The 14,048-nt window shown below is 41.0% G+C and overlaps 2 long non-coding RNA genes across 2 annotated transcripts in view; both read right to left on the bottom strand.

Moving 5' to 3' along the window:
* Positions 1-28: 28 nt before the first annotated feature.
* LOC108448743 lies at positions 29-11,939 on the bottom strand. Its single transcript, XR_001864749.1, has 3 exons — positions 11,627-11,939; positions 8,537-10,190; positions 29-5,205 (listed from the first exon to the last, which is right to left on the bottom strand). It is a non-coding gene; the product is annotated as an uncharacterized LOC108448743 (long non-coding RNA).
* A 773-nt stretch (positions 11,940-12,712) lies between these two features.
* Positions 12,713-14,048, bottom strand: part of LOC108448742 — a 45,687-nt gene continuing 44,351 nt past the window's right edge. The window contains exon 10 of the long non-coding RNA XR_001864748.1: positions 12,713-12,791. This is a non-coding gene — a long non-coding RNA (uncharacterized LOC108448742). The remainder of the gene's footprint in view (positions 12,792-14,048) is intronic.

Raw genomic sequence — 14,048 nt, 5'->3', positions numbered from 1 at the left:
AAAAAAAAACCAGCCCAGCCTGATACTGTATATGTCAATGAGTTTGTTGGATTAATTTTTTGAGGTACCTGCTTAAAATAATGGAGGCAAAAAAAGACAAAATTAGGGGCTCGAAACATCACATAAACTTGAATTACTAATCAGCCAATCTGCACCCTTCCAAGCCCTGTAAAATACATGTAGGTTAACATTATTAACTCCCACTTAAAAATAGGCTGGTTTTGTTAAGTGTGGCATGATTTTTACTGAGTGTTCTGCTCAGCCTGGATTCTGGACCTTGGGAAGCACATGTAAGTACACGTGTCACTTGCTGATGCAGCCACCTGGCTTCAACCCTCTATCAGGTTGTTAGCCATTCCCACTTATTAGTAGAGAGGATTTTTTCTTATTTTAATCTGCATATTGCACATGCATTAAATTTTATATAAAAATGCATGCATAATTAGGCATAGCAGCCATGAAACATTCCCATTTGGAAATGTCCTGCCCAAACCCACACAATTCAGTGCCACATTTGGTACCAAGGTTTTTTGGTACATGACAGTCCATTATCCATTAGTTTCGAATCTCTTCAGTTAAATGCCTTGTTTCAGTTAGGAACTGCACAGTAGGAAATTAAAACATGTTGATAGATTGGAAAGTTATTAAGCTTCCTTGCAGTGTTAAACAAGAATTTACAAGAATTCGCTCTCCAGATTTATCAGGGATATATTTACAGTACTTGAGTAAGTGTGAATATTACTCACTGGAGATATTTAGTCACATACTGTATCTCTCTGAAGGGAGACCATATTGCATTAAATGTCTCCACCATGTTCTGTAATTTGAAAGATAAATCCTTGAGTGCTGATTAGTCATATATTGATACAGAACATCTATTATTTTGGGTCCATAAGAAGATTTTCATCTCTGTAATATTAATTTCTTGGCTATCATCATGCTTTTTCTTAGCAACCATCTTTCTTTATCATAACTCAGGCCACTCAATATTGTTACATTTCCTCATGTACAGTGCCAGAAATGGCATTGCAGGTGGGGGAGGTAAATCTTACTTAAATTAAATGGTTTGGTGTGGGCTTAAAACAAGAGCAGATATTGCTAAGGTTTTGTGTGAAGTTTTTCCAGTGACACATTTTGTGGCATTAAGGAAAAAGCTCAGACTCACAAGGACTCCATTTCTACATCTGAAAACTGGGTTGTAATGTAATTTCCCAGTGACATGGGGAGATGTTGTTTTTATTCCCAAATTATTACATAATATATTAGTTAAAATAGGGTCCCATTGCTATGATCAAAAATAGTATTTAGCACCTCAACTCCCACTGAATTCGAGTATCTGGCTTTGCTTGGGTATCTGGTAAGGCAAAAAAATAGGTGCTCTGTCTTGCATGTGTATTCTGGTCTAGTTATGAAATACCGGCAGCAATGGTGACCAGAATAAAACCCCAATTTACCAAAAGATAAGATAAAATAATTTTGATCATTTTGTAGGTAGTGAGAAATATCAGCTATATCTGATACACATGAGCTTTACTCAATACTCAAAGCCAAAATAGCTCTCCTAGTCCCTTAGCTCAAAGTTGAAGTTAGGAGCAATTTTTAAGCATTGATTTTTGACTAACCATCAGTGTAGCACTAGATTTTTCGTCTTTAAATCACAGCTGGGAATGGTATTCTCAAAATACTGTGGTTGAGTAAGAATCGAAGTTCCACGGAAAGTTACTTTTCACAATGCAATATTGTTCCTATACATTAGAGAAATATCAGTTCTCCTCGTCTGCCTTCAGCCCACTTGTCAGGAGAAAAAATTGTCACGTTTTCAGCTTTTCTCATTTTTTCCTCTTTCCATTAAAAAGCAAACAAACAAAATCCCCAGTAAAATAACTGCTGGCTAACAAAATCCACACGGGGACCCTAATTTACTTCTCTCCAATGTAAACGTTTTGCAAGCGTCTCAGCAAGAGGAAGATTTACTTTTTTCCTGGAGAACAGACACAGCAAAGGTATTTGGTGCCAGATGCCCTGACACTGCCCTCCTAACACCTCTCAGCTGTGAGACAGAGAGAGTCAGACCTAGGATCTCATCCCTGTGCCTTTCCAACCCGCGGCTCTCTGAGGCAGCAATGATCACCACAGCGCAGGCAGCTCCACGTCTTTTGTGATCTGAGGAGCTGCTCTAACACCAGCAATTAATTTCTCCTATTGGGACATCAGGGGCTTCAAACAGTTCACAAGAACAGCAAAATAGATGGCAAGACTCCAATTTTCTTCCATGAACTTTCTAGGTCAGAAATCAGGTTTTAAGGGCACAGGAGATCATACTGTCTGGCTTGCTCTATAATCCTGGAAAAGAGACCTGTCCTAGGCTGACCAGCTTTTGAATTGAGGCCACTGTTTTTCTTTAGTTGGTCCTGCAGAAAAAATAGATTTTTCTTTGGGCTGAATGCTCAGAATTCTTACGGAAAAAAAAAGGTGAAAAAAGGGAATGGAAACAAAAAGAAAAAGGAAATGGAGGGGGAAGGGGAAGGGAAAGGAAAAAAGGAAGGAGAAGGTGAAGTGGAGCAAAGAAGGGAAGGAAAAGGGGAAAAGAAAAGAACTTCTGCTGTGTTAAACCCAGCTGGATATAAGCCTGCCATAATTTCACACTCAAATCTTAACCTTTCCTCCCTCAGCTCGACCAGACTCCTGTAGTTCACAAAATGTTATCACAACTGAGTTGAGCTGGCTGCACACTCACGGCCCTCCAAGCACTCAGAGCAGTATGAGACAAACCAGCTGTGCCAAATCCTGAGCTGAAGCATTGCCATGAGGTTCATCTGGTTTAGATCAAAGGGCTATAGGGCGACTCTCATCACAAAGTGCTGGGAATAGGAGACCTTAAACCTTTTGATTCCCACAGTCCCTCGACCTCCAGATAAATTAAAATATTTAATCAAAATCTAATGGCAGTGACCTTGTTTGTAAAAATGCTTTATTATCCCGTGCATTTTAACCACAATCTGCCTGGTTCCTAATGCGACCTAAAGAACTAGTCGGCATTTATTACAAATGCAAGGCAGAAAGCTTCTGGCTCAGCAATTAATCACTGACATAGAGGAATTTCTTCTCTCCAGGTGGGGAACCCATCCAAAAACTAAGAAAAATAATCGGGCTAATTAATTCTTATCTGCAAAGAGCAATTAGATAAATGACCTAAAAACAGGCCTGTCACCCCTAGTGAGGTGCTCAGCTTCTAAATAGAATAATGCCTCTTTGCCAGGCCATCTCTGCAGTGAAATGGAGATCACAGGGAGGAAGGGGAAAAGACGACATGTGGGGAGGGAATGGACTGATAGGGGAGTAGGTTAATTAGAGCTGAGACCAGCCATTGATATAAAAAAAAATTAAACCAAAGCTCTGCACTCGGGTAGATTTGCTGTGATCCCATCACCTTCACAGCTCTGCCTTTGTGCAGCCAGAGGTACTAAGGAGAGTGAAGCCACGTCTCCAAGCTATGTTTGAAGAGGAAAACCGCTCACCAGGCTTGTCCACCATTGCATTGCATTTCACCTTGGTGAGTGGCATGCCTCTGACATGGTTATTAGCTCTGAACTGTGTGTCTGAGGCGTGGGGTGATGGTGCCAAAGTGAGATGCAGAGTACTCTGCTTCAATTAGTTTGCTGCAGTGGACTTCTTCTGGTCTAGTTAGGAAACATGCAGAAAGATTCAGGAGTGAGCCAAATTAATCTAAGCAGCACAAGTGAGAAGGCAACAAGAGTATTTGCACAGCAGACTTTTGGTGAACTGTGTGTCCCTAACAAAAGTCTTGCTGACCTTTGAGATGTCTCATAGCCAGGCAAAAAAAACCCAGGAAGCGTGATCAAAAGAGGAGAGAAAGGGCTTTGGGATATATTATGATTATATTAAGAACTGTTTTTTGCTCTCCTGCTCACAGATATGCTCCTTGCTAGGTGGCACAGGTTATCTTTTTCCACATCCTGCTGTTCTGCTTTCTTATGTCATGACACCATGCCATGTCCGATGGCAGGAGACAAAGAGAGACATTGAAGTAATTGTTTCAGGCTTATTGAAGTATTTACAGAAATAAGCCTAAATGACCAGACATAAAATACTACAGTAGTCAGATTAAAACAATCTAGTCCAGTTATAGTTAATCAGGGCTTTAGCCTCCAAGGAGCTGATTTGAGACTAACAAAGTGTTTTCCTGCTCCCAAACCCCACGCCAATCGTGTCACTCCTGCCTTGGAGCTGTTAACAATAGCAAATACAAAAGTAAATGCAAGTCTGCAGATAGTTCTACTGTTTGCAAGATCCAAAGCTTCTTACAGTAAAAAAAAAAAAAGGATAAAAAATCACTGTCCCCAAGGCTACAGATGCTGGTAAGAGACCTTTGTCTCTGTCTGAAACCTTGTGTGACCAAGGTTCCTATAATTTATACAAAGCAGATGCCTGCTTAAATGCTTTACTCAAAGCTGTCATGGCCCCCACATCCAAGCAGTTAACAATAAATTACAGGGACTAATGGATTAGATTAAGATGCATGAAAACATTGTATATATTCTGAAGAATGATACTTCATCTACCCAAAAAAAAAAAAAAAGCCCTGTGAATGTTTGGAAAGGAGAAGAGATATATATTCCAGTTAAGTACTTTGCTGCTTGCATTGGCTGAAATGCGGCGGCACAACAAAAGCAACCATCTGTGTTTAAACACAAAGGAAGAGACAAGCAAGTCTGTGTCAGTTTAAATTTATATTTTCCCTCGATGATGCTAATGTGAGGTTTAAGGCAGAGCAGAGCCCACAGGATGCCTAAGGATGTTTCTGGAAGATGGATGCACGTTTGGAAGATGGACAGCTCAGGCCCAAGTGTGAGCTTCTGCAGGACTGGGGAGGTTCTGGGGAGAAGGTTTGCTGCAGGAGTAGGATTCCTTCCTGAGCTTGTGTCCACTTTAAACTTTGCCAGAATTCAGAGAATAAAGATGAGTAAGTTTCAGTTTGGACTTTTTGCTGCATATATTATAATGGATAAGGCTCCAGGCACAGGTTGTTGAGGGGGTCTAGCTGGAATATTGCTTTAATAAATATCCTCTCTTCATTTTTTGCTAAGATGCAGGAAAGTTCTCAAGAACTGTAAATTCATACATGGATGCAGTCCAGAGTGGATACTTGCTAATACTGCTGCATAATAGAAGTGCTGGGAGAATCTGAAAATAACACAGGAAAAAAATTAAAAAGTAGCTGGGAAATTTGCAGGCCAATTGGTGTTTTCAGATAATGTCTTTACAAGAAATGCCAGTGGCACATTATCCAAACTTCCCAACAGAAAGACTGAATGATGCAAAACAACACAGATTCACTAATAATTTAATTAAATTTAGTAAAGAAAAATCAAAGTGTGAAAACATCTGAACTGCAGTTTTCCTGCCAAAGTTCTTCCCTTTTATTTCTGAGCCTACTTTGACTTTTTTAAGAAGAGCCAAACCAAGACTCATTCCTATCTTATCTAGAGTATGTTGACTGCACCATATTGGTAATATTCATGCCTACAGTAAAACTGGAGCTACTTGGAATTGAAAAATTTTGGGGCAGCTGGTACATAAAAGTCCCCAACCCACTGCAAATGTCTGGAAGGTCTGTTTCCTCTTCATGCATCCTGTACAAGAATTGGGAGTCAGGAGAAATACCTTTTTTTTTTTTTTATCTTTCAACCAACTCACTTATGTTTAATTTATATGGAAGTAGGTACAGCCTCCTTCAGCACCAGAGCATTGGGGTGTTTTTAATGAATAACTTACAAGAAACAGTCACCTGCTAACAGGTCAGCCTCTGTTTTGTGTTTCATTCTAGTTTCATTAGTAAAGAGAAAAATGGCCTTTGATTGAATTAATGGAAATAGAACCACAGGGTCTAAATTATAAAGTATCCAGTGGTTATTTCTAGTAGCTTCTATTTTCAACTGGGCCTGTGATTTTTATCATCTCAGGCTCAAAGCTTTGGTGTTTGTCTGTCTTGGACTGCAACATGGAAAGGTTTTGCTTTAGCAGAAATCACATTTCATCTTTCTCTCTTCAGTGATGCAGCTAAACAGCCTCTGGCTTTAAGGCTATCACCCTTACTTGATCCCTGAGCTGCTGGGGTTGCTCTCGACAGAAACTTCTGGGCAGACTCCCTTTGGTTGTTTGCTTTTTTCTCCCCTCCACTTCCCTCCTCCTCATATCCCTGAACCACCACCTTCCAGCGAGGGGCTATTTTTATTTATGTATTTATTTCTTTCCATTGAAACTGCAATATCTGGAGGTGGCTACAGGCAGGACACAGAGCCATATGCTCGGCCTAACTTATATAAACAGCATCCTGGGTGACAGCCTTTCCTAGCCCATCTGCAGCTGCCAGGGAATCCATTATTTTTCTGGTCCCTAGGGAGAAAAAGTTCTTGAGCATCATTACTCCTAGGCAAATGTAACTGACTCTACCATGCACCCTAATTTGCTTGCCATAATTATAGGTCGCTCACCCCCCTTTGCTATTTATAAACCCTTTTTATTTATTTTTTGTACTTATCAATAATGAATGGAGGCTAGTGAATCATGGGGCTGTAAATTTGAATATTATGAAAATGCTAATAACAAGGTATCATAGGCAGCAGCACCCAGGTCTTATCAGCTGGTCAGATGCTCTATTAAGCAGCCAGTGAGGAGTTCAAGCAAATTGGTTATGTTAATGTCCTGTAGTACTTGGGGAAGACGAGGAGTTAGCAATTAATTTTTTTCCTTCTTCTTCCCAGGCTGCAAGCCGACAAGGCAAATTTATATTCCTCCTATTCTGTGGGACCCCAGCTCATGAGGGGGGCAAGGTGAAAATGCAAGAGGCTTCCAAGAGCTTTCTGAGATCTAATTGAATGGTGCAACTGAAAAAGCTGCTGGAAGGGCGAGGGGGCAAGCAAGGAATAAATAAATAAATAAATAAATAAGCAAGCAAGCCCCAAAACAACGGGAATGAGGCATTCTTCCCCATTCATTCAGCTGACAGTGCTTTTGCAACTTAAACCTGTTTTATTAATTATGTTTGACATTTCCTTAATTAGTTTCATTTACATCCCATCAGCCCCTACCAGACGATTGCCCCATACATCATTTCACCAGAGGACTGAGATGCCTACAGAATTACAAAAACACCCCCCCTCACTGCAACCCTCCGTAACTCATCACTGTATATTTCACAGATTCTGAGAATTAATCTTTTCACCTCCTATTTTTCTTAAAAATATATGGACATTTCTTTTTTTTTTTTAATTATTATGAAATTTTCAAAGGAATGTGATGCAGGACTAAATTTCTAGTTTCCTTCCATACGTACAATTTGCTTTGTTTTACAGTTCTTAGGTATCCTGACATTGACAAAATATGGACTCTGGTGAAGGATCCAATTCTATGGACTCTGTCCTGGCTCCAGAGCCCTGCTAGCCACCCCAGTGCTTTCTCCAGTTAGCTCTAGAAACTCACAATATTTTAATTTATAGACAGCTTCTTGCTGCCCACACAGTTGTTATGCATTTTTTCATATATTGATTAATTTCTACAGAAGCCATGACAGAGTTTTCACAACTTTAGTAAGAATGAAAGTCTTTTTTTTGTTGTTCCATGCCATTGCTCAGAGCTCTCTCTGGCATGTTTGTCCTACCTATCTCTCCATCCCCTCCAGGGGCTGGTGTGTACGTTGTCACTTTGCACGTTGAGCAGCCAGACACAGGACTGGCATTAGAGCCAGGCATTTTAAAAGTACACAGTATTTTCAAATCATCACAGAGCACTGTGCAAAGAACAGTGCAAGTCACAGCTTAGTACAAGGAGCACGGAGTGCTTTCAGTCTGGAAGCTCCACAGCCAAAATCACACAGTGCTGCCTCAGGAAATCCAATCTCCTGCCAGAGCAGAGCCCTGCACGCCCGACCTGGGAGCCACCTGGCAGGAGGCTGGACCTGCTGCCCACTTGGGCTGTCAGATGTCTGGTGCAGAACCCTGCTCCTCTGTCCAGCACTCAGCACAAAGCGACTGACTCTTCCTGACTGGGGTAAAGTGACAACCTGTTTTTGCTAATCCCAGAACGTGCTACCAGGAGCTGTCATTTCAGAGTCATCACACTCTCTGTTGATATCACTGAAGTTAATCATGCAGAAGGAAAAAGCTTGTATTAAAGCAGATAATTATTCCCCAGTTCCTTAATAATACATGCAAAGGAAAGTGATTCTTATTGTCCTGGCAAACTGTGATTTTTCAGCACACTTTCTGCTTAGTATCAATGCCCAGGTATCTTTTCTCTTTTACTCCACCTAGATCAGGGTTGTTGCACTGTGCAGTGTCTGAGAGGTTTCTCTGCTGTGGACTGCTATACTTTGTACTCAGCCCATACTTATGTTGTAACATTGGCACAGTGGGAGCTAATTGACAATAAGTAACCTGGTTATCTAGATTGATTTGAGAAGTTTATCCAATTAAAAAGGCAGCTGAGGAGATGTTGTCCCTATCCAACCACCTACCTGTCCTTGTAAGGGCTGTCCAGATTTGTGTGTAACAGCAGTGCAGGGATTTGCCAGCTCAAGCCCTCCCAATACAAATACCAGATGGACTTACAAGACACAATAAAAGAAATATTAATGCAACATATGGAAATATATTCACTAAAAGAAACAGACTCAGAGAAATATTTATGTGCTTGCTTTCTCAGTGGGACTCATTTGCTAGGGCAAAACTTGCTGCAGTCTCTTAACCACATTTCTCAGCCCTTTTGGCTCTGGGGCCAGGTCACGCGAAGCCAGGCAGATATTTCTGAGCTTTCAACATGATCCAGATGTCACAGATGCTCCTGGTGCTCTGTCCTCTCCAGCCTTCACATGGATGGCCCTAGACTGGGTTATAACCAACTGTCTCCTCAAATTAAGTCTGCCCAAATCTTTAAGCCTTCACTTTAATAAAATTCTCTCAGCCCTCAACCCTCGGAGGAGAGGCAGAGGGGAGAAGAAGGGGGAATAATGCTCTCATTTCACCTCAGAGGTTATTACATCTGTGCTTTGGGAAGCAGCAGACATCAGGGCTAGAGTTCCACAGTTGGACTAGACATGGAGAAAAAATCTTGCAATTTGTTCTGAAACCAGAGAGATTTCATCCTGTTTTGGAAGACTTCCAGGTAAAAGCCATGTCTGGGACCCTCTCCAGATTTTCTGCAAGGCACTGGCTGTTTCATTTCCAGATCATTTCAATCCTGAAGATCAAAGGGAGCCTGATTTTAAAAGCAGGAATTAAGTACTGGTGAAGAAGAAGGCAGTTTTAACTTTGCTGTAACCATGCACACGATTCGCAGAGGAGTTTCATCAAAAAGTTTCGGGAGTGCTGGTTTTGTTTTGTTGTTTGTTTCTTGCTTCACTCCTTTCCTTGTTCTCTCTTATCTTTGATCCAAGCATTTCCCCAAGACCCTGCAAGAACATGGGTGTGAGGGGAATATGAAGCAGATTGTAGGGATTTGTAGGGAAAAGGTTGATGATTCCCATTTAAAATTTGCTGGTGTTTTCCTTTCTCAAGAATTCAGCTCAGAAGCAGTTCAGAGGAAATTTGGAGATGAAGACGGGGGATGAAATACATATCCCTGCAGGACCACAAACAGCCCTGGGTGTTGTTCTTCCAGCTCTGGCTTCACACAGTGGTTCTTTTTGAGTGAGGCTGGCTGCTTTTTAATAATGTCCTCTTCTGTCGTTGATGCTCTTTCATGGCTGGTTAACCTCAAAGGGTTTAGATCATTTCCCAGCCTTCCTGCTTGGATTCCACTACAAACACATGAACACGAACCCCAAACCCTGCAGTTCAGTTATGCATAGTTAAAAAACCTCCACTAAAGTAGTTTGGTAGATTTATCAGATGCTGCTGGGGCTTCAGATTTATCTCAAATAGCATCAAATGGCCAAAAAAGAAAAAAAAAAAATTATTTTCCTGTCACATGCTGTCATACATTGTCAGGGAACCTTGTGCTGTAGCTGCTATGAAGTTGAATCTGATTAAAGGATCAGCAAACAAGGCAGGTTGAGGGGAATTTGATCTCATCATTGCTATGCCTGGAAATACCTGTCATCTTCTAGGTTGTCCTGCACTGTGACCCTCTTTCTTATCCAGTTTGCCAATGGACATTCATGGTGACATTCTCTGCAAGCAAAAAAGGGGAAAATAAAAAAAGAAAGAGAGGGATTTGAACCATACCAATTTTATTTTCAAGTTCTGTATTTTTATTCCTCTGAGATCAAGTCTAAACATAAATACCAATTATCAGAGCTACAGACAAATGAATACTTTGTTGTAAAACAATCCTGCTTTATTCAAATGAGAGTAGAGGTGAAATTAGAGCTACGCAGGATATTATGTTAAAAAGCACACACACACAAAAAGAAAACAAAATGTCTAATTTTAACATAGTGTTGTTATCTGTGATTAATGATTTCCGTGGGTGTATAACTCTTATGCAAAAATGCCATGTAATCATGTACATATTTGATTAAATAGCTTAATTTGTGTTCATTTAAAAAAAAATAAAATAAAGCCAAATAAGCTAGATAATGAGTGGGCGTGTTGTAGGAAAAGCAGATGGGATTTGAGGCACTAGCTGTGTTCAAAGGAAGCCACCAATTTCACTTCAAGAATATTTGCGTATGAAAGCTGATATTTTCTAGAAACATTCATGAGTAGAACACAGAGGGAAATTTTGCCAAATTCTGCTGTTTTTAATGAAGGCACGCGGGGGAAAAAAGTTCAGCTGAGCCCAGTTAAATTCCCACTCCATAGGAAGAGCGTTTTATTTATTTATTTTTCTATATTTACTGGGAATGTTTTCTTTCTCTGAGTCAATTATACCTAAAGCATCCTTTTGTTTACTTCTGAGCCTCTGACAACAACCTCTCCTTTCCTTGCCTTCACCTGTGGAATTAAATACTTATTTTTTCATCACACAATAAAAAGACACCTCCCCAGACTGGAAATAATGGGATTCTTTTGTGGTAAAACTGTGTAAATCACAGTGTCAAATGAATGGACAGAGCTTTAATGGGGCTAATAAACACACCCCTCTGTATTGAGCAAGGGGACTTTTTATGAAAATGATCAAATAAAGTAATAAAAAAGAAGGGGCTTCCCCTCTGGGTTTATGATCTCTCTTGTTACACATCATGTATGACACACTGACTGGCAGAATATATGATGGACTGTCATACATTGCAGAATGACTTCAATTAGGATGATAAGATGACAAGTTCCCATAGTTCATATCTGGGTTGGCTGTGGGTTTTTTTCAACGGGGCTCTTACTTTGACCTCTTTCTTTCTAATGTTTGATATGAAATTTAAAGGGCCAGTTGAGGTCATAGGAGACAAAATATGACTTATGTCAAGGGAGGGAGAGGAAGGCTGCTTGTTTCTTTGTTTGCTCTTATATCCATGGGTAGGATCCTGTAATTCAGCCTCTGACTCATTATTGAAAATTAATGCCAACTGCTCAACCCACACTCACAACTCCAGAATTATAAACCAACATGTACAGCCTGCCACTTTAAACTGACTGCAAAAATCACTGCAACCCCCCCAAAAACCTACCAGCAAATCTGGAGGCACATCAGACAAGGTGACACATGATCCAACATCCATGAGTGTCATTTATTTGCTTTGTACTGACCAGCCCTTCACATGGGATGACAGGGAAATACCTTTATTTGCACAGGAAAGAGACTGACTTCAGGCCCACAAAGACACACTGGAAGAAGCAGAAGGCTGAGATAATTTTCACTCCTGGGATTGTCCAGCTAAAACGTTGGTTTGAATCTCTCTATTTGGTTGAGACAGGTAGAAAACTTTAACTTGAAGAAGGAGTTGTGCCCAAGATGGATGGTGAGGCAATGCTGTCAGCACTTTGAACCTTAAAGAAGAAAAAAAAGGTACAAATTAGGAAGTACTTAGAATTCACTGTTGGTTTTGAGGGTCTGAAAAACTTCACATGTTGAAAAATACCACACATCCCCCCCCAAAAAAACAGTGTACAAGCCCTTCTTTTAGGGCTATTTTAGAGTTCTTTAAAGGACTATGTTCCAATGGTCATCAAGAGCAAATATTGCTCTTGTAATACCTACATATAATACTAGTGGGTCAGGCTCAATCTCAGACTGCTTCTCCTGTGGCAGCTATAAAACAGATAGAATGAAGATGGAAAGCTATTCATCCTCTGCAGGGCTAAGCAGGCTCCCCCATAGTGCTGATCCTGGAGAGCATCATCTGCCTGACCCCAGGGATGCTCCCTGGCCAGACAGCATCACCTCACCCACTCAGAATCTGACCCAGGCATTTTACATGGTCGCATGGCTCGAAGCAGCAGCAGGGCAGGGCAGCCACAGCCCGGTCTCCAGCAGGGCAGGGAAAACGGCTTTTGGGGGTCCCGGCGTTGTTTCCAGCAGGAAGAAAGAACGGCCAAAAAGAAAGAAGCAGCAGCTCCTTTCTCTGCAGCTTCTCTCTCCGGACGCTCCGAGCGAACTGACCCCACACCCAGGTGTAGACAAAAAAGTAGCCAGGCCCGCCCCACTTCCCTTTTTGTCTTTCTTAAGTACAGCTATTTGTCTCCTAGCAATATGCATATGGGAGAAAATTCCTTTAACAGGAAAAAAAAACCTAAGACTAAACTAAAACCCCAACAGACAGGTAGAAAACTTTAACTTGAAGAAGGAGTTGTGCCCAAGATGGATGGTGAGGCAATGCTGTCAGCACTTTGAACCTTAAAGAAGAAAAAAAAGGTACAAATTAGGAAGTACTTAGAATTCACTGTTGGTTTTGAGGGTCTGAAAAACTTCACATGTTGAAAAATACCACACATCCCCCCCCAAAAAAACAGTGTACAAGCCCTTCTTTTAGGGCTATTTTAGAGTTCTTTAAAGGACTATGTTCCAATGGTCATCAAGAGCAAATATTGCTCTTGTAATACCTACATATAATACTAGTGGGTCAGGCTCAATCTCAGACTGCTTCTCCTGTGGCAGCTATAAAACAGATAGAATGAAGATGGAAAGCTATTCATCCTCTGCAGGGCTAAGCAGGCTCCCCCATAGTGCTGATCCTGGAGAGCATCATCTGCCTGACCCCAGGGATGCTCCCTGGCCAGACAGCATCACCTCACCCACTCAGAATCTGACCCAGGCATTTTACATGGTCGCATGATTTGAAACAGCCCACCAACCTGGAAAAGGGAAATGCTTTCCAATGGAAGAGCTCATATTTTCCAGGTGGCCTATTCTGCGGATTCAGCGTTATTGCAAAGGATTTGCCTACAAGTCAAAGAATTGCTTGTGTACAAGTCTCGAAAGCAAATCAGTAAGTGGAAGGAGTGGGATAATGGAGGCACTTATCTCTGAACAAAGTCACAAGGTTGATTTGCATAGGTCCTGGCAGGAATGACTCTGACTTTGAAGAATGGCATATGTCATGGTACAGCCACAGCAAAGAATGTAACTCAAACACAATGGAAAAGAAAACCTCACTAGGTAGAAACTGAATACTGACTTCACTTCTCCTTAGCTCTGAAAAGCCACAAATATCAGCAGGTTCCAGGAAAAATTTCATGGGCATCTACTCCTTGGGATAAATTGAGGTCTAAATCTAGACTAATGTGCATAGAAGCTCCTGTTGAAGGAAAAAAAGAAAAAAGAGAAGAATAAAGGGGGAAAATTCAGCTGAGTTTAATCTGAAGAGTGTATCCATCACCAAAAATGATACAAATCAGCTATTACTGGATCATGCAAAGGCAACTCCACTACCTGTGATCCTTCCTTCGCTTTCTAAACCTCTTTTCAGCCCAGCCTAATGAATTGTCAGAACTGTCAGACAGCTCCAAGGAATGACAAATGTCTATGATTTGCTGCTGCTACTTTGCTGAAAACACCTGATGTATATAGTCCTGAAATCCTCTGTTTTGTATTAAAGGCAAGTGTAAACTGAAGGAATTGGTATACATGTTGAGTTATTTTTTTCCTTTTAC

This window comes from Corvus brachyrhynchos, unplaced genomic scaffold (assembly GCF_000691975.1).
Source record: "Corvus brachyrhynchos isolate BGI_N302 unplaced genomic scaffold, ASM69197v1 scaffold97, whole genome shotgun sequence".
Taxonomy (NCBI): domain Eukaryota; kingdom Metazoa; phylum Chordata; class Aves; order Passeriformes; family Corvidae; genus Corvus; species Corvus brachyrhynchos.
The sequence above is the reverse complement of the archived record's forward strand: the minus strand, read 5'-3'. Positions and strand labels throughout refer to the sequence as shown.